Genomic DNA, 23,703 nt, shown 5'->3' on the forward strand with positions numbered 1-23,703 from the left:
CTATTCCCCGGCCAGACAGCTGAGATCTTCCTCGCAACTCTTGATGCAAATCCCCAGATTTAAGCGCCATAGGCTGGGTGGTTGCTCGCTTGTTAGGAAAGCTAGTGCGTTGTGGATTGCCCTTCCTTGGGCGCTTCGGAGCATGCAGGACCATGTGATGTTTACAAAAAAACGTAAAATATTCTTGTTCTAGTCGTTGGTACTGGCCGCCTTTACCTCTGCATGTCTCGGGACACTCTTTCGAATAGCTGAGCACGATATAAATTTATTTAACATAACATGGGACTATCACCAAATTCCTGAGTTAAGGCTATAAAATTCTAATTAGAAAAGCAGAATGATATAATTTAAAATCGGGAATACAAACACAACCCTCATTCTTGGGACGTTTGAGTTTAGCTAAAGCTATACGGGGATGTGTATTATTCCATAGAAATTTTGTGCAGATTGCATTAATTTGAGAGAAATAAGAAATGGGAATCCTTAAAGGTAACATGGACAATGTATAAAGGACATGAGGAACAATCATCATCTTAATAGTGTCCAGTCTACCCCACCATGATAAGTGGCGATGAGACCATGAGAGAAGTAATTTCTGAAGTGTGGTTATTAAGGCATTAAACTTACAACTAATTCTGTGCGCAACAGTAGCGGAGAACCGCCAAGATATTTTATTTTGGTTGGACACCAAGTTAAATTAGTGTTATCGAACATATATTGGTAACATGAGGGGTTTAAGGGTAATACTTCTATTTTGTAAATGTTTCATTTATATCTAGAGATGCTAGAGTATAAATGAGTTTCGTGTAAAAAGGGAGGAGAGGAGGTTAGACATATAAACTAAAATATCATCAGCATAAGCCGATAGTTTAATTTCAGTGGAATTATGTGCAAAACCTGAGAAAAATGGATTAGCACGGATGCATTCAAGGAAAGGTTCTATACACAGAACAAATAGCAAAGGGGAAAGAGGACATCCTTGCTGTGTACCTCTATGTAACTGAAAATATTGGGAAAAATAATTATTAACAAAAATACTAGCACGCCGAGCAGAGTATAATAAGTATACAAAATAAATTAAATTGGGGCCAAAGCCATACCATGGAAGAGTAGTAAACTTGAATTGCCAATTAATACAATTGAAAGCCTTTTTGAGACAATGCAGCAAGTGGGGATTGATGGTTTTTGCCAAAAGCAATGGCATTAGATAACATTCTACCATTATCATCAGCCAGTCTGGCCTTAACAAAACCAGACTTATCAATGTTGACCAGCAACGGGACAATAATCTCAAGTCGAGAAGCAAGGATTTTGGCAAATATTTTGCAATCATAATTAATTAATAAAATAGGACAGTAGTTTTTACAAAGGGAGTGATCCTTATCAGGTTTGGGAATAAGGACAATCAGGGCTTCTAGAAAGTAACCAGTGGCCTTAGATTCTGCGAGAAAGGAGTGAAAAGTACAAGAAGTTTAGGGGTAAAAATGGAGGAAAAAGCAGAAAACCATTCAACAGAAAAGCCATCAGGACCAAGGGCCTTGGATTTTTTTAAGGATCTGATGGTGTCTGTTATTTCTTGGAGAATTATCTCAGCTTCCAATGAATCACATTTTTCAGGTAAAGTTGGGAGTTAGGTAGACCAATAAAAAAGGTGTGAATATTTTGTTCAGAGGGGTTAGTATCATCAGAGTACAATAACTGGTAATGCTCTTGAAAAGTGATAGAAATATCTGTATCAGAGGACGCCATTTTATCGGTATGCTCATTTAGAATAGTACCAACATTTTTACGTTCAGATTTGATTTAAAAAAAAATTGGCCAGCATCTTGCCCTCTTTGTTTTGATTTCCGTGATATTCAGATTTAACTTTAAGAAGGATGTTGCAGGCATCAACTTTGACAAGTTTGTCAAGAGCAGATTTTACTTTAATTAACTCATGAAGTTCCATGGAGGATTTAGATGAAAAGTAAGTATGTTCCAGTGTTTTGAGTTGTTGTAGTAAAGTTATATATTTGGCTTGGTTGTTTTTTTTTCTTTCTTACAGTTTAGGGTGTAGTGAAGGCATCCCAAGTGTTGGGGACAGAAGGGTCCGAAGGATGGTTAAGTAAAATAAATTCATTAATAAAGGTAGTAGCTTCAGATAGGAAGTTATTATCAGATAAAAGAAAGTTATAACATTTCCATCGACGACCAGTTTTAGGATTGTTCAAAGAAAGGTCAAATGAAGAAAAAAACAGGAGCCTGGTCCTAAATAAAAATAGAGCCAATCTCAGAAGATTGGATGGAGGGAAGTAAAGGTTTATTGACCAGAATATAATAAATTCTAGAATGAGTATGGTGAACACTGGAGAAAATTCAAAAGATTCAGGATTGCATGTTTTCCAAACATCAAATAATGGACGGGAGGAAATGGCAGATTGAAATGCTTTGTGAGATTTGACAGGATTAAATTTACATTTAGATTTTCTGTCTGTAAATGGGTCTAACCACTGATTGAAATCTCCTGCAACAATGATGTTAGGGTTGTAAAGCAAGGCTAATCAAATCTTGATGTTATTCCAGAAGAAGATTTCCCTGGTATGGATGATAACCTAACCCATTACCGAACGTACATCATTATCACATGAAGAAGAGATAGATCAAGGAAAGAGATCCAGATCTAAGACGAAGAGTAGACGACATAAGCATGGGACGTAACAGCACAAAAGCAAGAAGAGCAGCAGAGGGAAAGATAATAAGATATAAAAGAGATAACAGCCATATAGAAACAGTATAGAAAGAGGTGGAGAGAGTGTTGAGGTAACAGGACTTAGTTAGAATAAATTAGGAGCGCCGGATAGAAGTATCCACAGAGTGTGGCAAGACACTTTGGAGAAAAGACTTCAGTTTGACAGGATTGCTTTGAAAGAAGCGTGTAGTGCCCTCATGAGTAATTTTACATAAACAAGGATTCAAAATGCCATAACAAATATGTAATTGTCTCATTAGTGGACAAAGAGCGAGAAATTCTTTCTTTCTGGCATTGGTGGCATTAGAGAGATCTTGAGAGAGATAAATGTTGTGGCCAGACGATATAAGATGACTTTTCACTTTTGCTGCCTTCAGCACACGGATGAGATCTGTGAATTCCTCTAGGTCTAGTAGAATGAGGTTGGAAACGACCAAGGTGGTGAGCACGTTGAATGTTCAGTGGAGGATCATGATGAAGGTTCATAAGGTCAGGCAGAAACTACTTCAAGAGGAGAAGGTCCGGGTCCTCCAAATTTTCTGTTAAGCCATGTAGACGGAGGTTATTACATCTATTCCGATTTTCAAGCTCCTCAGTATGCAGCTTGAGTTATTGGATCTCCTGTTCCAAGATGGTAATCTTGGTAGTGGGATCATGCAAATCTCTTATACGATGCTCCATATCGAACAGCTACGCTTCCATATGAATCCATCTGTCCTAAATTTGTTGGAGTTTCTCATTATTAGTGGACATGAAAGATTTGAACCCCCTCACCTCATCAAGGATAGTGTCAAAAACTGGGTTGTGTGATGACAGGAGGGGTGAGGGGGGATCATTTTTTACCTGCTTAGGTTTGTGCCAGAAGATGAGAGTTTGATAGAGGCTAAAATATCACTTGCCATAGTAGCGTGACGGAGAGGATGATGTACCAACTTTGGTGATGATCTGAGCCTGCCCATATGCTGTATGAGCAACACGTAAACGCATGTAGACGTGAAAAAAAGGTGTATAAGCTTATGTGGCTAATATCCAGAGTGAAAGAAGTACAAACAAATATTTAGAGACACCCATGTGATATAAAAGGCAATGTCAATATAGAAAATGCTGCGTGATAACAGCAGTGGAAAAAAAAAGAAAAAATAGCTTTTTGTATGGCATTCATAAAAGAAGAAAAAAAATTAGAAGTAACAACAATGCCATAATAAGCATAGCAAATATGCTATAATGGGAATGTTGCTGAGAAAAAAGTAAGTAGTAGAAAAGAAAAGAAAAAAAAACGTTGCAGGGCATTTAATTCATGAAACACCGGTAATCACCAGGAGGCCATGGGACGTGAGCGGCGGGCTTATGAAATAGGGGCCGCTCACATCTGAGGAGAGGAATTCTCCGCCGCAGCTCTGGGTCAATGCAGCGTGAAAACAGAGTCGGAGCAGCTCAAATTTTCGCTCCGACTTTTAGGGGCATCATAGGGGAGTGCAGCTGCTCCTGAGCTCCACAAAACAAGGCGGCTGCAGATATGAAGAGAGCTCTGCGCTTGAGCGGAGCTCAGCTGAGCACTACCATCTTCTTTGGCACGAGACCACGCCCCCTACCATACGAGGTATCAAGCTTTTGTTAGCAAAGTAAGCAACCTAGATGTATCAACAGCAGAGCAAAATTTCAGTAAGTCTATTAAACCTTTTCTCTGAACACAGATTTGTTTTTCAAGAGCTAATATTTGAGCGTTGTTCCATTTGTTTGCACAGCTACCTCCAGTTTGCATGCATCAAGCCTGGCCCTGTATCATTTTACTTCACCTACATTGAGCAAAACTGCTTGACCTGCTGGAATTTATAACAATTTCAATAATTTACCCTCAACAACACAGTAAGCAGGTGCCCAGGCTCTGCCCTCCTAGGACTTACCAAGACCAGTCAGTCTTCCGACCGGTTTGGTCAAGGACCTCGCGGACTTGGCTCCTGCGCCTGTGGCTCCCACCTCTGCTATGACCTCTCCTTCTTCTCTCTCCCTCTTCTGGGCATTCCTGTGCCTGCTCTCTCACTCACTCTCTGCTCCCTTCTAGTGCACTTTGCCCTGTTCTGCTCTCGCTCTGATCTCCCTCTCTGCTCGTTTCTGTACTACTTCGCCAGTTTTCTCTGTGTTCTCTCTTTCACACACTGCACACTCTGCTCTCCTGGACCAGCTTCTCCTCTAATCTCTCTTCCATTTGTTACCTGTATTTGTACTTCTACCCGTTTTCTCTCTCACACTTTTGCACATTTCTGCACCTTTTGTCCTGAAGTCATCTGGCCTTCTGGTCTGAGATCTGCTCTTCTCCCCGCAGCTCCGCTGTCTGAACACTCACCTCCGACGCCGCTCACCTCCTCCTGGGAGGTGTTCGAGGCTGCCCAGGTCGGACTTGTGCCCGCTCCGTGCTGCCTACACTCCTCCTGCTGAGCCTGGTCTGATTTTCTGCTTATTTTTGTTGTGGTTGTTTCTTGTGTTATTCTAGGCTTACTGTCTACTGCATTTTGCTTTCTTTATTTCTGTTGCCCTTTAGCTAGTTTCAGCCCGCCGCTGCTTTCCCTGCGGCCCCTGCCGGTTCCCGCCTCCCAGCTGCACTTCCTTCTCCCTTCCCTATTTCATAGCTAGCGTTGCGGGTCACGCCGATGGCAAAACCGTCTACGCCCATCCGCGACCCGACCACGACCAGCACCAGGGACCCTGGATCTCCGACCATCCATTCCATTAACTCAGCCACCCTCCTCGCACTCAACCCTGGAAGAAACAACAACTGCCAGCAGTCCATGCCGGGCACAACCCATGGCCAGTTTTCCTGCCGCCAGACCTTCACCACCTACCCCGCCGCCAACACTGCTGATGCCCTAATGTGCGTTCCATGCTCAGACACGCCATAGAAATCTGGAACCTCCTGGACGCCCTCTTGCCTGACGTCATCTTCTTTACAGAAATCTGGACCAATGCCTCCTCGGCCCCGGACATGGCCATCCCGGACGGGTACAAGATGCAGAGGAAGGACTGCCCCAAGCACCCAAGAGGAGGACTCGACATCATGCACAAAAATCCCTCTGCCTTTCCACCTCAAGCGACACCTTCCCCACGGCCGAACATCAGCACTTTCAGATCCAGACCAGCCCCAACTTCACACTCCGTTGCACCCTTGCTTACAGACTCCACAGCCTGGGGCCTCTTCACCGACCTCGTCGCACCCCACGCCATCGCCTCCATGGACTGCATACTCATTGGAGACTGGAACTTCCACCTCGACAACCCCAGTGACCCCAACTCCACCACACTCAAGTACAAACTCGCCAACATCGGACTCATCACCACGTGGTCCCACAAGGCAGAACACACACTCAACCCCATCTTCACAGGAGGGAACAACGTCCATTTCAGCCACACCACGCAAAGCACATGGACCCACCACCACTGCGTACACTTCCTCATCGACAAACCCAAGCCACCCAAACCCGCTCTGCGCCCTCCACGAAGGAACTGGAGCAGAGTCACCGAGGAGCAGCTTAACCCCACCCTCACCTGGAACCCCCCCCCCTGCCCCCCGCGGCAACAGACGCCAACCGCGCAGCTAGCAAATTTTACACATGGATCTCCAACTGCGCAGACAAGCTCGTTCCGCTAAGCAAATCCAACAGACAGCACCCCAGGACGGTCGCCTGATTCACTATAGACCTTCAAGAAGCCAGACACACCTACAGACACCGCTAAAAGAACTGGGGAAACAACAAGACACCTGAAAACCATACCTCCTACAAGAACGCCATGACGGAGTACCACCAACGCATCAGAACCACCAAAAAAACCTTCATCCACAACAAAATCCTCGCCAACGGCAGCAACTCCAAGGCATCATCCAGAAATTCACCAGACTCCCCATGAAGCCACGGACATCGCCCCTTCCCAGGACCTCTGCAACAAACTTGAATCCTACTTCCACCTGAAGATCAAAAACTTCTACGATAACTTCAACGACCAAACACCTGACTCTACAAGCATCCCTATCATTGGCAACTCCGCCCAGCATCTCCACCTAGACACTGGTCACGACCGAAGAGACAGCCTTGACAATGAAAGGCATCCACTCGGGGGCCTCCACAGACCCCTGTCCACCTCACATCTACCACAGAGCCACCACCACCATCGAGCCAGAATTACGACATACAATCAACACCACCTTCAAGACCAGCACTTTCCCTGATGCCTGGAAACGCGGAGAAGTCAGACCCCTGCTCAAGAAGCACTTGGCAGATCCCACGTACCTCAAGAACTACCTGCTCATCTCGCTCCTCCCCTTTGCGGCAGAAGTCTTTGAGAAGACCATCAACGCAGAACTAACAAGGTTCCTCAAAGACAATGCCATACTTGACCCCTCTCAGTCCAGATTAAGCAGCAGCCGAAGCACCAAGACCACCCTACTCGCCTCTACAGACGACATACACAAAACCCTATGGAGAAGTGTGGCTCACGGTGTAGAGCAGGCAGACCCGGAAGCTGAGGTCAGACCCGGGACCAGGGTTCAATTCCCGACGCGGCAGGGTCTTGAGCTCAAATGTCCACGGACTCTAAAATTCTCGCTTCGGTGCCTGCTCTAATCATGGGTTCTCACTCTGCAACTCTGGGCATTAAGCTTGCTTAATCTCCACAACGGCCCCCCTGCGGCGGGATGCCTGGCTTTCACCTTGGGGATGCCCTGTAGGGGCTATCTCACAGGGAAAAGCCAGGACGGGTTCCCAAGGCAAGCGCCGGGAAACCTCCGGGTAGCTGTGCGCTCAATAAATGCAAATATAATAATAATAATAATAATAATAATAATACCAAGGCCACACCACAGCCGTGATCCTACTCTATCTGTCGGCAGCGTTCGACACCATCTCCCACCGCACACTCGCCGCCAGACTGCATGGCGCTGGATTCCAAAGAACTGCCCTCTATTTCATCCGCTCGTTGCTCACCGGCAGAAGCCAAAGGATCAGAGTACCGCCATCCTTTCCAAACCCACGAAGACCAGCTGCGGAGTGCCCCAGGGATCATCTCTCAGCCCAACCCTCTTCAACGTCTATATTGGCCTCCTTTGCCGCCATCGTGAGCCAGCACATCCTCAGCATCGTATCCTATGCCGTAAACACCCAGCTCATCCTCTCCCTCACCAGACTCAACTTCCAGGCAGGAATGCAGAATGTTGCATCCTGGATGAGCAAAGCTGACTTAGACCCAACTCGGAGAAGACAGAAGTCCTCATCCTCAGAAGCACCCCATCAGCATGGCAAATCACCTGGTGGCTGACCGCCCTCAACAGTCCCCCTTACCCCCATGGAGAACACCAGAAACCTCGGCATTGTACTCCACTCCTCCCTCTCCATGAACCGACAGGTTGACACTGTCACTTCTATCTGCTTTAACACCCTCCGCAAGACATTCAAATGGATCCCTCCACAAGTCAAGAAAGACAGTTACCCACGCACTCATAACCAGCAGACTAGACTACGGAAACACCCTCTATACCGGCATAAACAAGTCTTTGCTCTGCAAGCTCCAAACAATACAGAACACCGCCGCCAGACCTGTCCTCGGAATCCCTCGACACAAACACATTAGCCGGCACCTTCGGAATCTCCACTGGATCCCCATCGAGAAGACCGGAATGGGCTCCTTATTGACATCAGACGTGCCCCCTCCCTGAACACCTTCAAGAATGTATTCAAAAACTGGCTTTTCGACTTAACAGAACTGTGGACTCCCCCTCCCCCTCACCCCAGCACCTTGAGACCCCCTCACAGGAAAGTAGCATGCTTATAATGTCCTTTATTGATTGATTGATTTATTTGTCCTTGTTTTCCCTTCTCTGGGATCTTTCTCTCACACTTTGCTCGTTTATTATTCTGCGCTCTTTTGCTTTGCGCCTCGTGCCTTTTTGGTCTGCCCATTTTCCCCACCTCTCAACTCCTTCCCCGCCTCTCCTACCTGCTTTTCCGTGCTGCCTTCTCCTTTGCCGTGCTCCAGCTAAGCCCCACCCTTCCAAGACCTACTTAATGGTGTTGACGACACGATTCAGCCATTAAGCCGGTGCAGGGCTTTAACTGGAATGAAAAACCAGGAGTGGGGTCTCTAAAAGACTTGTGGCAAATCTGTTAAGGGATGTGGTCTAATCACGCGAACTAGCATTGTGTGCCTAAGAAAGTAAAGTAGTCTCACTCCCCAAATGATAATAAAATAGCAAAAAGTTATATTTTTTAACCATGAGCTATAAAAACAACAAACACTTTAGAAAAACATATGCAAAGGATTTACATTACTTAGATATCTATTGCATGTATACTTCCACCCAATTTAATGTGCATGACAAATGAACAGACAAATAAACAATTAAAGCGACTGTGTCATAATCAATGTGCTATTAGATTGAGTACATAAATAAAAATAGTGCTCCTCAGAAGGGCGTACAAGTAATTTTCCAGTGCTTGAACAATCATTACAATCTCATGTTAGTATGTCTTTTTAAAGTAATTTACATTTGAATAACAAAGAGAGAGAACTTTTCTGGAAAATCATAGAACGCAGAGTCAAAAATAGACTGAAAACTATTCACTTCTTGGAGGTACATTGTACCCTAGGTCGGACTGGGACAGAAAAAAGGCCCTGGCACCAAAATGAAAGTGGCCCTCATTAATAGATTAAATATCTAAAGAAGTTTTACTGTTGCTTGTAAAGACACGCTGTAAAAGTGCGTTATGATTAATGGAAAACTATATGGATTTGAGCTTGTTGCAAACTATGTTTCTCTTAATATCACACAAAATTAACATTAAAATCTGTCCCAGAAGACCATAAAACAGGCTCACAACAGCCAAAACGCCAGTGCACACACTGACCTATCAGACCGACCCTCGGACATTGCCGAATTGCCCTATAGGCCAGCCGGACCCTGATTGTGCCCAGTGCTCCTGAGTTACTATGCAAGGCCACCCCCTCGCGGGCCAGCAATCAAAAACGTGCATCCAGTGACATGCAGTTTCTCAGGTGCACTTGAACCAGCAAGAAGGTACACGTCTTCCACCTGCCGCTGTACAATCGGAGCAGAGAGTGAACCAAGCAGATGAGGTCCACAGGGATGTGAATAAAATCCTCCTTGTTCAAACGCTAATGAGGACTTAAAACGCAATGAGCCCCAATCTATATCAGATATGAAGCACGCTGCACGCGTAAACTATGAATTTGACTGGAACCAGCGCCTAATAACTGCCTAATTAAATGATTCATCTAATACATGTTGTGATTAGGGAGTAAAGATTGTGGGAAGACTGATTTATTCAAGAAAATAGCAGCCAGCATGGCAAATCTAAAAGTCTTTGGAGCTACATAATCAGAGCGACTTTTTGAATAGCCTCATAAAACACAGTGCCTTTGGTATTGGGCGCAGAGCCAGGGCTCTGCTAACATTATATCCAGATTAGGAAACTTGTAAGCAAACATGTAATGCAAGTCTGATGAAATGTTTCAATTAATACACGGGGCTGGGGGCAGGGGGAGCAGCAGACTTTAGGAGTGTGTCGGTTTGATGTGCCGCAGAATTCTGCTTCTGACGGGGAACTAAGGAAGCCCAGTGTCTGGGGTTCATGTTGGCATTCCATCAGTGTGTGCCTAACTTTCTCCTGCTCAGGCCTGCTCGTGTTGCCAGGGGAAAGAAAAAGTAGACACAGCTTCTGTTGGCAATATGGTATAGAGTTTATAAAATGCTCGCATGTCGGTCAGCTCCGTGGAACTGGAATCTGAAATCTGAACTTTAGCTTACAACGTGGCAGAAAGATTCTTTTATACCTTTGTAACCGCAAAAAAGTTGTACATTTGCATAGTAAATCAAACGTTTGCTCAAGCACAAAATTATCTGTTAATATCAAAAGATAACACTTTCAGCAAAAACATCTAACCAAATTATGGAATGCGACTATTGCACAATGTTGATACATGTCCACGCCACTGCCGTACTACTGGTGTCCTTGGCTTGTCTCATGCTCTGAAGCTTAGCAATGCTTCACTCCTACACGTCTACTGCTCTGCAAGGCTTAACCTCTCACTTATCCTGTGCTTCTGTGCTGCTTTATCTGCATATTTTCTCAGAGACGTGCCTTGCAATGCGGGTCTGTGACTTTCCATTTCTATTGTGACTAATGAAAAGGGGGGGCCCTTGGCCCCCCGCCCGCATGGCAGCGGGGGGCCAATGCCTGCCGGTGGTGTGGGGGCGTGATCTCCCGGCACCCAATGGTACGCGGGAGGTGTGCGCCACACCACCGGTCAGCCGACGCCCAATCCCTGATCCGGAGGGGTGGTGCAGTCTTCCGGGTCAGAGGGGCGGGTGTCGAGGGGTGAGGGGAGGAGGCGGCCCGCCCTCTCCCCGCGTCCCTGGGAATAAAGGAGGCGTGAGCACTCAGTTGGCCCTTCTTGTCGCCTGACGCTCCCCCACACTGGTCGTGCCCCGCGCTCGGGGGCTCCTAATTTTCTGTTTACTTTTTCAGATCAAGGATTGCTGACTGGAGTGTGTGGTAGCGCAACATTGGAAGCAGACAGACGGAGAGTTGACCGTAAAGATCGAGGACGGTGGATCTGTAGAGTGCAGGACACGCAAGTCATCGACAGTAAGAGGAAGCTGGGGGGCTTGCATTTCATCGCTTCGTGTGGCCGCCGGGTGCTTCTATGTTAGAGTTTGGCCAACCCTAACATTCGGAATAGCCAGTGTTGCGGTCGCTGTTGCGTGGTGCTCATAGCCCCCTGCACATCCTCCGTCTTGTGAAGGTATAGGGCGCACTGGTTGCGAATCTGAGCAGTGAGTGAATTGACTAATAGTAAGAATGCCGGGAGCCAAGGCTGAGGGGTCAAAGATGGAGTTGATGTTTCAGGCCATGATGCGTAAGATGAATGCCATGGATAAAAGATTGAATAAGGTTGATGGCCTAGAGGCCCGTATGATGGAAAGGATGGATGATATCGCAGGCCCGCACGGTAGGCCCAAGCGGCAGATTGACGCGCCTTTACTGGAGGGAGATTCCGATTCCTCGCCTAAGAGGGGCAAGGCTAAACGGCCAAGGCGCAATGCTTCCGCTCGTGCACCGGTGGCGTGCCCACTACCCCAGAGCCGGTACTCCCGGCGCCCTTGGCACCGGCTCCCGCCTTGCCAGCAGGGGCCAATCCTGTCGGGCCGGCGCCCCAGATGGCCCACTTCCATTGCCCCCAGTGCCTGCACCCATGGCGCCATCTTTGCAAGTGGTGCCGGCAGCATTACTGGATTGCGACACTCAGATCCCTCCTGAGTTAACGGCACAGATAGAGGCTATACTTCCTTGGCTGCAGAAAGGGGGTATGATGCCCTCAGTTAGATCATGCCGCGGAGGCGGCAAAAATTGTGGAGAAGATTAGGGCAGGAACAGTTATAAGTGCGGCTGTGGCCTCTGTTTCTCCTTCTTCTGCAGGTTTGGATGTCGCTTGGCCAAACGGAAGCGATGCAGGACCAGCCCCGGTGTCCGGTAACGGTAAGGAGGTGGCCCTGCCTCTTTTAAGGGACGGGGCGATTCCGTCGAGGAGCGAAGACTTAGGGCAACATGTTTCTCGGGCGGTGAAAAAGATGATTTGGGCGGGAAAGTACATATATATTTTCTCTTTGCTATTAGACAATAGGGAAATGGAAAATGCCAAAATGCTAAAGGAATGGATGCATCCTAGTGAATGGAGAGTACAGTGTGTGAAGTTTAGGGTGAAGGAAACTCAGGGCCTTCTCCATCCTTACAGCTATCACTTTTGAACGCCCTCCAAACGTGCATGCGGCAATGGCTTGCTATCAGAGCAGGATCGTGGGTTGGAGCGAGCAGTATGCCGGGGACGCATGGAAAGAATATGACGTTAATTTTAGAAAGTCGAAGGTGTTCGACTCGTCGTTGTCATGGGACAAGGTGGACTCATTGTCGTGGCATAAACAGTTCACAGGGAACACGGCCCCTGCCCAGCCCGGGACCGTAGCCAGCGTGTTCCCCGCAAAGACCCAGCAGCCCTTTCGGGCGGCGCCGGGGAATGAGTTCCCAGGGAAGAGTAGGGGAGGCGGCGGAGAAAGAAAGGGTGTGTGTTAGGACTTTAACAAGCGTTCCTGTACTAGACCGGCTGGCACATGTAGATTCAGACATGCATGCACAATCTGTGGTCACACCTCCCATCCCGAGACAACATGCGGGAAAAATGGTAACCAGAATCAGAGAGGGGGAAAGAAACCAGAATAGTGCTGGAAGCCCGGTTAGCCCCTCCCCGGTTAATGTCTTGGCAATGATTCCATGGTTGAACAGATACCCAGACCACGGTGCAGCTGCGTTACTGCAGGAAGGTTTCCCCCAATGTTTCCGGATCCCGGCTGGGGGACACACCGGCAGTGCGCACTGTAGGAACCAGTTATCTGTACAACAGAATCCTGCGGTAGTTATGGCTAAGATCCGAAAAGAACTGTCCCTGGGCAGGATAGCGTGCCATTCCAGGAAATCCCAGTGCCGGATTTTGTGTTTTCACCATTAGGCGTAGTCCCCAAGAAAGAGAAGGGCGAGTTTAGACTGATCCACAACTTGTCGGCACCGAGAGGGGCGTCCTTGAATGATGCGATAGATGAAGGAAAGTGGTAGTGTGAAATATGCTTCCTTTGACCAAGCAGTAGAGCTGTTGCGGGGATTGGGTCGGGGCACTCTCATGGCCCAATCTGATATTGAATCCGCCTTTCGTTTGTTGCCGGTGCATCCTTTGGACCACCACTTACTTGGTTTCGCTTTTGAAGGAAAGTTTTACATGGAAAAATGTATGCCTATGGGTTGCTCGATCTCTTGTGCGTACTTTGAGACTTTCAGTTCCTTTCTGGAGTGGGTCATGAGACAGGCCACGGGCCACAAACAGATCATGCATTATTTGGAATACTTCCTTTTCCTGGGAGCGGCGGGGACTTCAGAGTGTGCCTAGGCATTGGAGGAATTTTGCGTGCTCATGCGGGCTTTCGGGGTTCCGTTAGCGCCCGGGAAGACTGTTGGCCCGACCACCTGTTTGGAGTTCTTGGGTATCGAGATTGATTCACTGGAGGGGTGCTTTAGGTTACCCACAGACAAAGTATCGAAATTTAGGGCGGCATTGCGCCAGTGCCTTCAGAAGGAGAAGGTTACATTGCAGCAGCTGCAGGAGACGGTGGGCCAATTGAACTTTGCATTCCGAGTCATCCCAATGGCACGCCCCTTTTCTCGGTCGATTGCCCAAGCCATGAAGGGTTTGAGAGAGAAACATCACCGCACTAGACTGTCAGCGGAGGTTCGCCAGGATATGCGGATATGGGTAGCTTTTCTGAAGGATTTCAATGGTAGAGTAGTGTGGCCGGCCCTTCCCACGTCATCGGCAGAGTTGGGTTTATGGACCGACGCTGCTGGTAGCGTGGGCTTCGGCGCCATCCTGGGCACTAAGTGGGTCGCCCAGAAGTGGCCTGAAGAATGGGAATCGTGGGGACTAACCATCAACATCGGATTCCTGGAATTGTTCCCGATATGGGTAGCATTGATGGTCTGGCCGGCGCACCTTAGCAATCAGTCAGTGGTTTTCTGGTCGGACAACATGAGCGTGGTGGAATGCATTAACCAGCAAGCGGCGCGGTATCCATTCATACTGCGCATGGTAAAGGAGATTGTGCTGCAATGTTTAAAATGGAACGTGACTTTCAGGACCAAACATGTGCCAGGTGTTCTCAATAATGCAGCTGATGCCCTTTCTCGCTTCAAAATGCAGGTGTTCAGGGAACAGCTTCCAGCAGCGGACCCATCGCCAGCACCTTTCCCGGTTGCTCTCTGGCAGATTGGTGCCCCAGACTACCGTACCTCGTGGCATCTAGCTTAGCCCCCTGGACCAAAACAGCATACGAAGGGGCGTTCTTGTCTTACTGTACTTTCCTCGGGCATGGTTGGGAGGATAACTGGGCACATTAGGACAGTTTTGTTGCATACCTAGAGCTGATACACATGGAAGGGCGCTCGGTGGCAGCCGCAAACAGGCACAAGGCTGTGGTTTCATTCTTTGCACAGGCCAAGGGCGTGAGGGACCCTACGAACACGTTTGTAGTGCGCAAGGCGTTGAAGGGCTGGCGTTGCATTCAGGGACACTCGACAGATTCGAGAAAGCCTATTGGCTTGGCTGGTAAGGTTTACAGCCCTGTTGTTAGCACTCCAGGATATCTGTAGTTCCCCTTGGGAGGTGCTGCTTTTCAAGACCACGTTCACGTTAGCGTTTTATGGGGCCCTGAGACTAGGCGAGCTAGTAGCCGCGTCCAAAGTTGACAAAAAGGGCGGCCTGCAAGTGGGCTGCGTGGTGATCCATGCTGGTACCATGTGGGTAACGATTCAAAGATCGAAGACCGACCAGGAGGGAAAGGGGCAAACAATAGTGCTTCACCGTGCTCGGACCAACCCTTGTTTCCCAGTCTCGCATGTAGAGGCTTTTAGGAGGCAGCGGGACGGTACGCCGGGGGGGGCACTATTGTGTCACATGGATGGTACTCCTATGACCAGGTACCAGTTTAGGAAGGCCCTGGACCTAACGGTCGCAAAGGCAGGCCTGGATGCTGCGGAATTTGGCTCCCATTCTTTTAGAATCGGGGCAGCAACTGAGGCAGTGGTAAGGGGACTCCCATCGAAAAGGTTAAAAGGATTGAGAGGTGGCCCTCTGAGTGTTACAAACGCTACATACGTGTTGACATGGTGTGACATGGCGGGATGACTCACGCTTGTATCTCTTGATTTTGCAGTTTCTCGAACCTGTCACGTGGGAGAGGAACTTGCCGAATGTCGGCAGAAGACAGCATCATCGCAACAAAAGCAACAGGAAGATCGTCGGACATTGGTGACTTGGGTTGTGGGCCACTCTTATGTTAGGCATGCGAAAAATGTATTTCTGGCAGGTGACAGGATGAGAAGGGCTAAAGAGGACGGGTTCTCCATCTCATTCTTCGGGAGGAGAGGCCTGGGTATTCGGCAGTTCAGGGATTACTTTCTGGAATTATTGTCGCAGCAACCTGCCCCCCGTCAGTGGTGATACTTCACCTGGGGGAGAATGACTTGACCAAACTGGGGAAACGCATCCTGATAGATAAAATCATATCCACTGCGGGGTGGGTGTCTAGGACTTGTGCGGGTTGCACAGTAGTCTGGTCCTAACTTATTCCTCGTTGGCAGTGGCGAGGGGGACTCGGTCAAGGAGTTGAATCACTCGGTAAAGAGAATCAACACACAGTTGGACAAATTGTTTCGAGCCCCCCTGTTGCAGACGATTCCTCATGGGTCTATTTGGGGGGAGCATTTCTACCTCCGGGACTGGTTGCACTTGACTGAGGCTGGGAACGTCCTGTGGTCAAATAACATTTTAGCTTGGCTAGAGGGATTTGCGAAGGGGACATGACCTTTCTGAGGAGTAGGAAGGGCGGAGGCCAGATCGTCGGGTAACAATGCTGGCCTGTGGCGGTAAGGTCATGACCGGTGAGCAGCTATTTTAAGGTCTTAGGGGGCGGCATCATCCTTTGGAGGTGTCCGCCCAGGGGGAGGAGGGGTCACTGGCCCCTCCTAGAACTTCAGGGGCAGCTGGTAATGCAAGTTGGGGCCCTCCTTCACTGGTTAAATGAAGTTCACAGGGTGGACCGAGTAATTAACGGGCTCGGCTGCATGGGTGGACCGAGTAAGTAACGGGCTCGGCTGCATGGGTGGACCGAGTAATTAACGGGCTCGGCTGCAAGGATGGACCGAGTAATTAACGGGCTTGGCTGCAGGGGTGGACCGGGTAATTAACAGGCCCGGCTGCGCATGCGCACCTGCGTAAGGGCGCAGCTTGTAAGACCTGATACCGGTTAGCGACCTTGCCATATCGCTTGTATCAATGTTAGTATGCAAAATTTTCAGATGAGGATGTTAGATTCGGTTAGGAAACAAGCTGTATTAGAATCTTGTTAAGGCTAGCCGATCACAATAGTCAATATAAATGTATCTAAATGTTTCTGAATAATTTTGCATAAAAATTGTATATTTTGTTTAACAATTTTATTATTTTGTATCCTAATAAATACGGCCGGGGGGTTTTGCGACCCCCCGCCTTCCAAAGACAAATCATTTTCCGTTTCGTTGTGTTCTGGGTTGTTGTGGCCATACAGGGAGGGGGCGGTAGCCATCGCTGACCATGTGATATTGTTCTATTCTACTAAAGCTTGTGTCTACTTCCCTCCCCCTGTGTAGTGGTTGCTTTAATTACTCGTGCTCATCGCGCGGTATGTCGCACGCATCCAACATGTTATTATTTGATTATGCGTCCACGCGTGATGTGGTCGCATGCGATGTATTATTGTTTGATTATGCATCCACGCGCGATGTGTCCGCTCGGTGGTTACTTCCAACGTGTGGTCAGTCACAGTTGAGGTTTGCCTCTGGATGGAAGCATCGCGCATCGGGTGGAGTTTATTGTTATATGGAAATAAACCTAACTTCAACTTCTCTACGTTTATCTGTGGATTATTCAACTTAACATTTGGCGACGATCGGGATTTAAACTCCACCCATACCCACGCAAGAATTTTTTTCATCAAATCCTTGCTGTGTAATTAAGGACGTACCTGTGCTGGTTTCACTCCGTGAAATATTTCGGTGAGACTTTCAGTGGTTTTCTCCGAAGAACAAGGTGCGTCGAATATCCTTTTCAAATATGCGCGATTGGCTTAAAACTTTATCATCTCAACCATGAGGATTGGCCATAATAGACTGTTTTACCTCTCAAGTGCGAGGATTGGCTATAAAAGACTGCTTTATCTCACAGGCTTGAAGATTGGCCAGAAAAGACTAAGACCGAGATCGTCTATTAGTCAGTTTTCTGCCTGTGGCTCAGCTGTGATTTGCCGTTGGATATCCAATTGCTATTGCTCCCGTTCTTCACGGAAGTTTTATGGACGGTACAAGCACTTGAGATGTCAATTTGATAGACATCAGTGCGTTGCTACAGCGAAGCACACGCTTTCTCTTTTGAAAACTTACCAAATTTTGGGAATTGAATCGATCATCTGTGCGTCGTCTCAGCGACACGCACGCTTTATGGATTTCCTTATTTCAGCGCATTTCTACAGCGATGCGCACGCTTTGAGAATTCATTTATGATAAATACTAGCGCGCTATTTCAGCGATGCGCACGCTTTGAGAATTCATTTATGATAACTTTTTAGCGCGTTACTACAGCGACGCGCACGCTTTTCCTCATTTAATTATTTTAATTCCAGCTCAATAACACTACAAATAAGAATTTATTTATTACGCTTTTCTTACTCATACCAATTATTTCATTTTTGTGGTCATTCAATATTCTACACTGTTTGTATTAGTGTTTATTACCATATTTAAAAGGGGTACTTTTTACAGAGGGGGGATACTTTGTACTGTTTATTTTACTATGGCTAATTTACATTTACAGCATATCACTCAACCCCCTCATTTTTTGAGTAAACCTGGAAGCCCTGAAATAATTTGGAAAGAATGGTTCGCTTTGTTCGAAAACCATCTTATTGCTATAGATGCTATGGATTTTTCCTCTGAACGCAAATTTGCAATCCTTTTTGGGTGTCTTGGTCAAGCAGCTCAACGTATTTTTAAAAGTATTCCTCCAATTCCTCCTCCTGCTCAAAGTGGTGACCGTAATTGGAATGTATATCTTGAAGCAGTGGCTCATTTAAAAAAACAATTTGCTGAAGAGCCGAATATTATGTTAGAAAGACATAACTTTTATGCTAGAAAACACAGAGAAGGTGAAAAAGTCAAAGAATACATTTCTGCCCTTAGAGTTTTGGCAACCACATGTGAGTTTGGTCCTCTTTGCGATAATTATATTAGGGACCAGTTTGTTTCAACTGTTCTTCACAGAAGATTAAAGAGAGAATTCTTGGTTTCAAAAACCCATTTCTGAATGAAGTAATCAACCTTTCTTTAAGCATTGAACGTTCTGCAATTACAAGTAAAGTAATGGCTGACGCTTCAAAAAGTGGAGTCAATTCAGTTAATATTACTGACCCATGTCAAGACAGTTCTGTGTGTTCTGTGAGTGTTAAAAACAAAAATGTAAAATTTGTTCAGAAGAAACAATCTAATTTTTGTTACAGATGTGGATCGAAGAACCATTTTGGAAACTTTCAAGGATGTCCTGCTATTAACAGACGTTGTGTCATTTGCAAAAAGATGGGCCACTTTCAAGGTGTTTGTAGGAATTTGAAGAAAGCGCCTAAAGTTAACTATGTAGAATCTGATGTTATTGATGATTGTGCCAGCTCTTTTAGTAATATTGTTGTCACTTTAGATGATAATGGCCAAGTTAACGACATAAAAGGTCCTTTATGCTCTGCTATAATTGATGGTATTCTTTTACAGGTGATGGCGGACTCTGGTTCTCCTTTCACTATTTTGAGAGGTTCTACCTTCTATGATTTATGGAAAAGAAAAGTTGAATTGTCGTGTTCTGATGTAAACCCGAAGGCCTTTGGTGAAAAGGACATCAACATGATTGGGTATTTTGAAGGTTTAGTACAATGTTTAGGTAGAGAAACTATTACCAAAATGTATGTTGCTGAGAAAGACAAAAATATAGTTGGCTGGAAGGATCTTGCCCGCATGGGTTTATTTTTGGTTCCTGGGGATGATAATCCAGTTAAGGTTGGGGATCTTCCCGTGTCAAGTGTGGAGTGCATGTCTGATGATCAAACTTTTGATGCAAAACAGATTATGGAGGAGTTTAAACCTGTGTTCAGTAACAAAGTTGGCAGTGTTGAGGGTTTTGAACATAGGATAAGATTGATTCCTGGAGCTCAACCTGTAGCTCATAAGGTTCGATCTGTCCCTTTGTGTGTCCGTGCAGAATTAGATAGGTCTTTAAAAGATCTGTGTGAACAAGGAATCATTCAACCAGTTGATTCTTCACAGTGGGTGGCTCCGATCGTGGTCGCTCGCAAAAAGACTGGCAAAATTAGGCTCTGTGCAGATTTACGCGGTTTAAACAAGAATATTATTGTTGATTGCCACCCTCTACCAAAGATCCATGAACTACTCGCTAATCTTGGTGGGGCTAGGTGGTTCTCTCTGATCGACTTAAAGTCGGCTTATCATCTGGTCGCATTATCAAAAGAGTCTCAGGAGTTGACTACTTTTATCACCCCGTTCGGAGCGTTTAAATTTTTACGCCTTCCTTTTGGTCTAGCTTCGGCTGGGAGTGTCTTCCAGAAGCTTATGGATTCCCTTTTCAGTGAGGTGGTTGGAGTTCAGGCTTACCTCGATGACATTTTAATTTATGCTAAGTCCTCAGAAGAGCATAATACAATTTTGAGACGTGTCCTCACCACTTTGATGTCTAAAAAGATGACTGTGCGCGGTGACAAGTGCAAATTTGCTGTTAACCGCATTGCTGCTGCGGTGATATTTGCGCTGTGCGGCATTTTTTAAAATACCGCGTTACATGACAAGCTCAGCTCGTCATCCGCACACGCCACCCGTGGCTGATGACGAGCTGAGCTCGTCATCAGCAGCGAAGGGGTTAAAGAGCTTGATTATTTGGGTCATACTGTATCCTGTGAGGGGATTAAACCAAAGTTCTCTGTGATTAGAGCCATAGAAGATGCCAAACCTCCATCTGACAAGGATTCTCTCAGATCTTTTCTCGGTCTGGTGGAGTACTATGCTAGATTCGTTCCTACTTATTCTCAATTAGTTGAACCTCTGCACTGCTTATGGAGGAAAGGCTGCAGCTTTGCCTGGTCCCCTGAAATAGATAAAGTTTTTAATGATGTTAAAAAATTGATTGTGTCTGCTAAAGCTCTTCACGCTTTCAGGGATGATTGTCTTTCTGTCATAACAGTGGATGCAAGTATCACTGGCTTGGGTGCAGTATTAACTCAGAAAGTAGGAGGCAATGACAGACAGTGGCTTTTGCTTCGCGTTCACTTAAGACATTCGAGACTAGATATAGCACCATTGAAAGAGAAGCGTTAGCTTGTGTGTGGGCAGTTCAGAAATTTAGAACATATATTTGGGGTCGGAAATTCGAGCTTGTTACCGACCATAAGGCTCTTATCTATATTTTTAATAAGGTCAATTCTTCATGTATGTCGGCTAGATTGATGAGGTTGGTTTCTAAATTGCAGGAGTTCCATTTTGAGGTCAAACACATTAGTGGTGGTAAATATTTTAGGGCCGACTACCTTTCGAGACTTTCCATGGTTAAGGATGATGATGAGGATATCTCTGTTGAAGATATTGAATGTGTCACCATGGTGGATGCTGTTGGTGAGTTAACCCCTGTTTTATCTGAGAATGATTAGAAATTTGCATGTGAGGGTGATCCAGTTCTTCAGAAGGTTATTCATTATTCGACCCTTAGATGGCCGGAGCCTAGGTGTCTGGAGGGTGAATTACGTAGGTTTTCGCAGGTTTCTGATGAGCTCTCAGTTGAGAATAATATTGTTCGCAGAGGTGACATAAAGTGATTAAGGAGGGCATTCAAACGGCGTTGACTTGTGGAATGAATGTGATTAATTTCATTAGAGAGAAGGTTTGGCATTACAACACTTCTCCACACTGTACTACAGGAGTCTCTCCTTTTACTTTCTTGAGGAACAGAGGTTCTCATTCTAGTTTGTTTCCTTCCTGGCTTCAGAATTTATCCGGGGATAAGGAAATTGATCTGGGCGCTATCCGTAAAAGGGCGGACGCCAAACAAATGCTTATGAGAAAAAGTTTTGATTCTAAGTGTTATGCCACTCCTGTTGATATGTCCATGGATGACTGGGTTCTGATCAAAAAGCCTGTCAAGGTTAAAAAAGGAGAGTCTACGTTTTTTTCAACCTTTAAGGGTTCTTAAAGTTAGTAAAGTTAGTAAGGGTGCTGCTTTCATTGATGGTAAGGGTTGGTGGAACAAACGTCATCTTGTAAAAGTTTCTCATCATCAGGCAAACATCATTGGAAACAAAAGGAATTAACCTGTTGAGTATCTGGATAGGTGCCATTGGTTAAATACTCCTGTTAATGTGAACGGATGTGTTTATACACATGTTCAACCGGCCAATGTTTGTGTTAATTCCCCCAATGCTAATTCAACCACTGCTTCCTCTTCACAGGTTATTTATTCTTATGGCAGAACCATCGGAGCACCTAAAAAGTTAAATGATTTTGTGAGATTTTGAAGTTTGATGATTCTTTCTGATGTTAATTTGTTTTTATTTTTCTTTTGTTTTCTATTTGTTGTTATAAGGGGGAAGGTGGAGTAGTTGTTGTTTTAATTACTCGTGCTCTTCGCGTGGTGTGCCGCGCGATGTGCACGCATCCAACATGTTATTATTTGATTATGCGTCCATGCGTGATGTGGTCGCATGCAATGTATTATTGTTAGATTATGCATCCACGCGCGATGTGTCCGCTCGGTGGTTACTTCCAACGTGTGGTCAGTCACCGTTGAGGTTTGCCTCTGGATGGAAGCATCGCGCATCAGGTGGAGTTTATTGTTATATGGAAATAAACCTAACTTCAACTTCTCTACGTTTATCTGTGGATTATTCAACTTAACATCCTGACTCTATTTGCACCTTTAATGTACTATTATAGACAGCTTAGGCTGTATTTTTCCATTAACGTGGACATCTGTACAAGCCTTTATGCTGATGCTTGCATTGACATGAGTAAGCCTTCTTCATTTTCTACATTCATTATAACATTCCCCCCTTTAGTTGAATTTTCAACTATTTCCTCACCTTCCTTTTTGCTTGGACTCATTAATGTGACTACAATCTCCTCAACGTCCTGCATTTTATTGACCAATATAGTAGTGAACATCACAACCAAAATCTGACTAACCCTTTTGAAACATCCTATCACTATCTAGAAGACACAGAAGACCAATAGCAATATTACAAAAACAGGCAACAAGGCCTTAAATAATCCTGACATACATCCAGGAAGAGACTCAGGTTGAGCCCCCTGAAAACCATTTGTCAGTGGCACCCCCCTTTGTTCACCATCTTCTCTTGAAATGTATGCATATTTTGTATTGCCTCTGTTAGGGTTCCATTATCTGTGTCATTGGCAGGAAAATACATGCAGCAAGCCGTTTAAATATTGGCACATACTCCCCCCGCCATGGCCCTCATTAAGTCGAACACATATCTATACTGCATAAGGGTTACTCTCATAGCTCACAACTCCTCTTTCACTGCGTTAAAGCCTTCCTCTGTGGCATTGATGGCTTTCATCAACTCCCAGTGAGTAATCTGAAGCCAACATGCAGGTGTTTATGTTTGAACGATCGGAAGGATGCTGCAGAAGAAGTGCTTAACATTATTAAACACCCTGTGCTCTTGCTGGACGTCTTCCCAGGCTGAAGTACCGAAATACTCTGTAACTCTCTTCCTCCGATGATGGTGTAGCAAGGTCGTTGGACGGTTCATGGGATTGTCATGTAGTTAAGAGATGTCCACTTCGGGATCACCAGGGATAAGTTGTGCACAGTGACCAAAGAACAGAGACCGCTCCAATCTGTAAGAAGTTGTGTACAAAGCCAGTCACCACAGTTCCACTAGTAGTCCATTTTGCTGGAGATGCCCCATTGCATGTCAGCATTATATCTTGTAACATTGCAATTGATCTTGATTCCCTGTTCACTGTTCAATTTCCCTTAAAACACAGAGAGAAAATAAATGGGTTTTCTATCTGCTTGAAGAGTTGTAGGTGTTTGATTTGATTTGATTTGATTTGATTTGGACTTGTAGAGCGCATGGCTGCCCTAGAGCGTCCCAGCGCTAATCCTAATCTGAACCTGGTGAACTCAAGCGAAGGCAAGATTAGAGGGTGGTAGGGAACAAAAAGGTTTTAAGTGCTCTTCTGAATTTCAGGTGATCCGGTTCCATT

The sequence above is a fragment of the Lissotriton vulgaris genome, chromosome 5 (genome assembly GCF_964263255.1).
Source record: "Lissotriton vulgaris chromosome 5, aLisVul1.2, whole genome shotgun sequence".
Classification (NCBI taxonomy): domain Eukaryota; kingdom Metazoa; phylum Chordata; class Amphibia; order Caudata; family Salamandridae; genus Lissotriton; species Lissotriton vulgaris.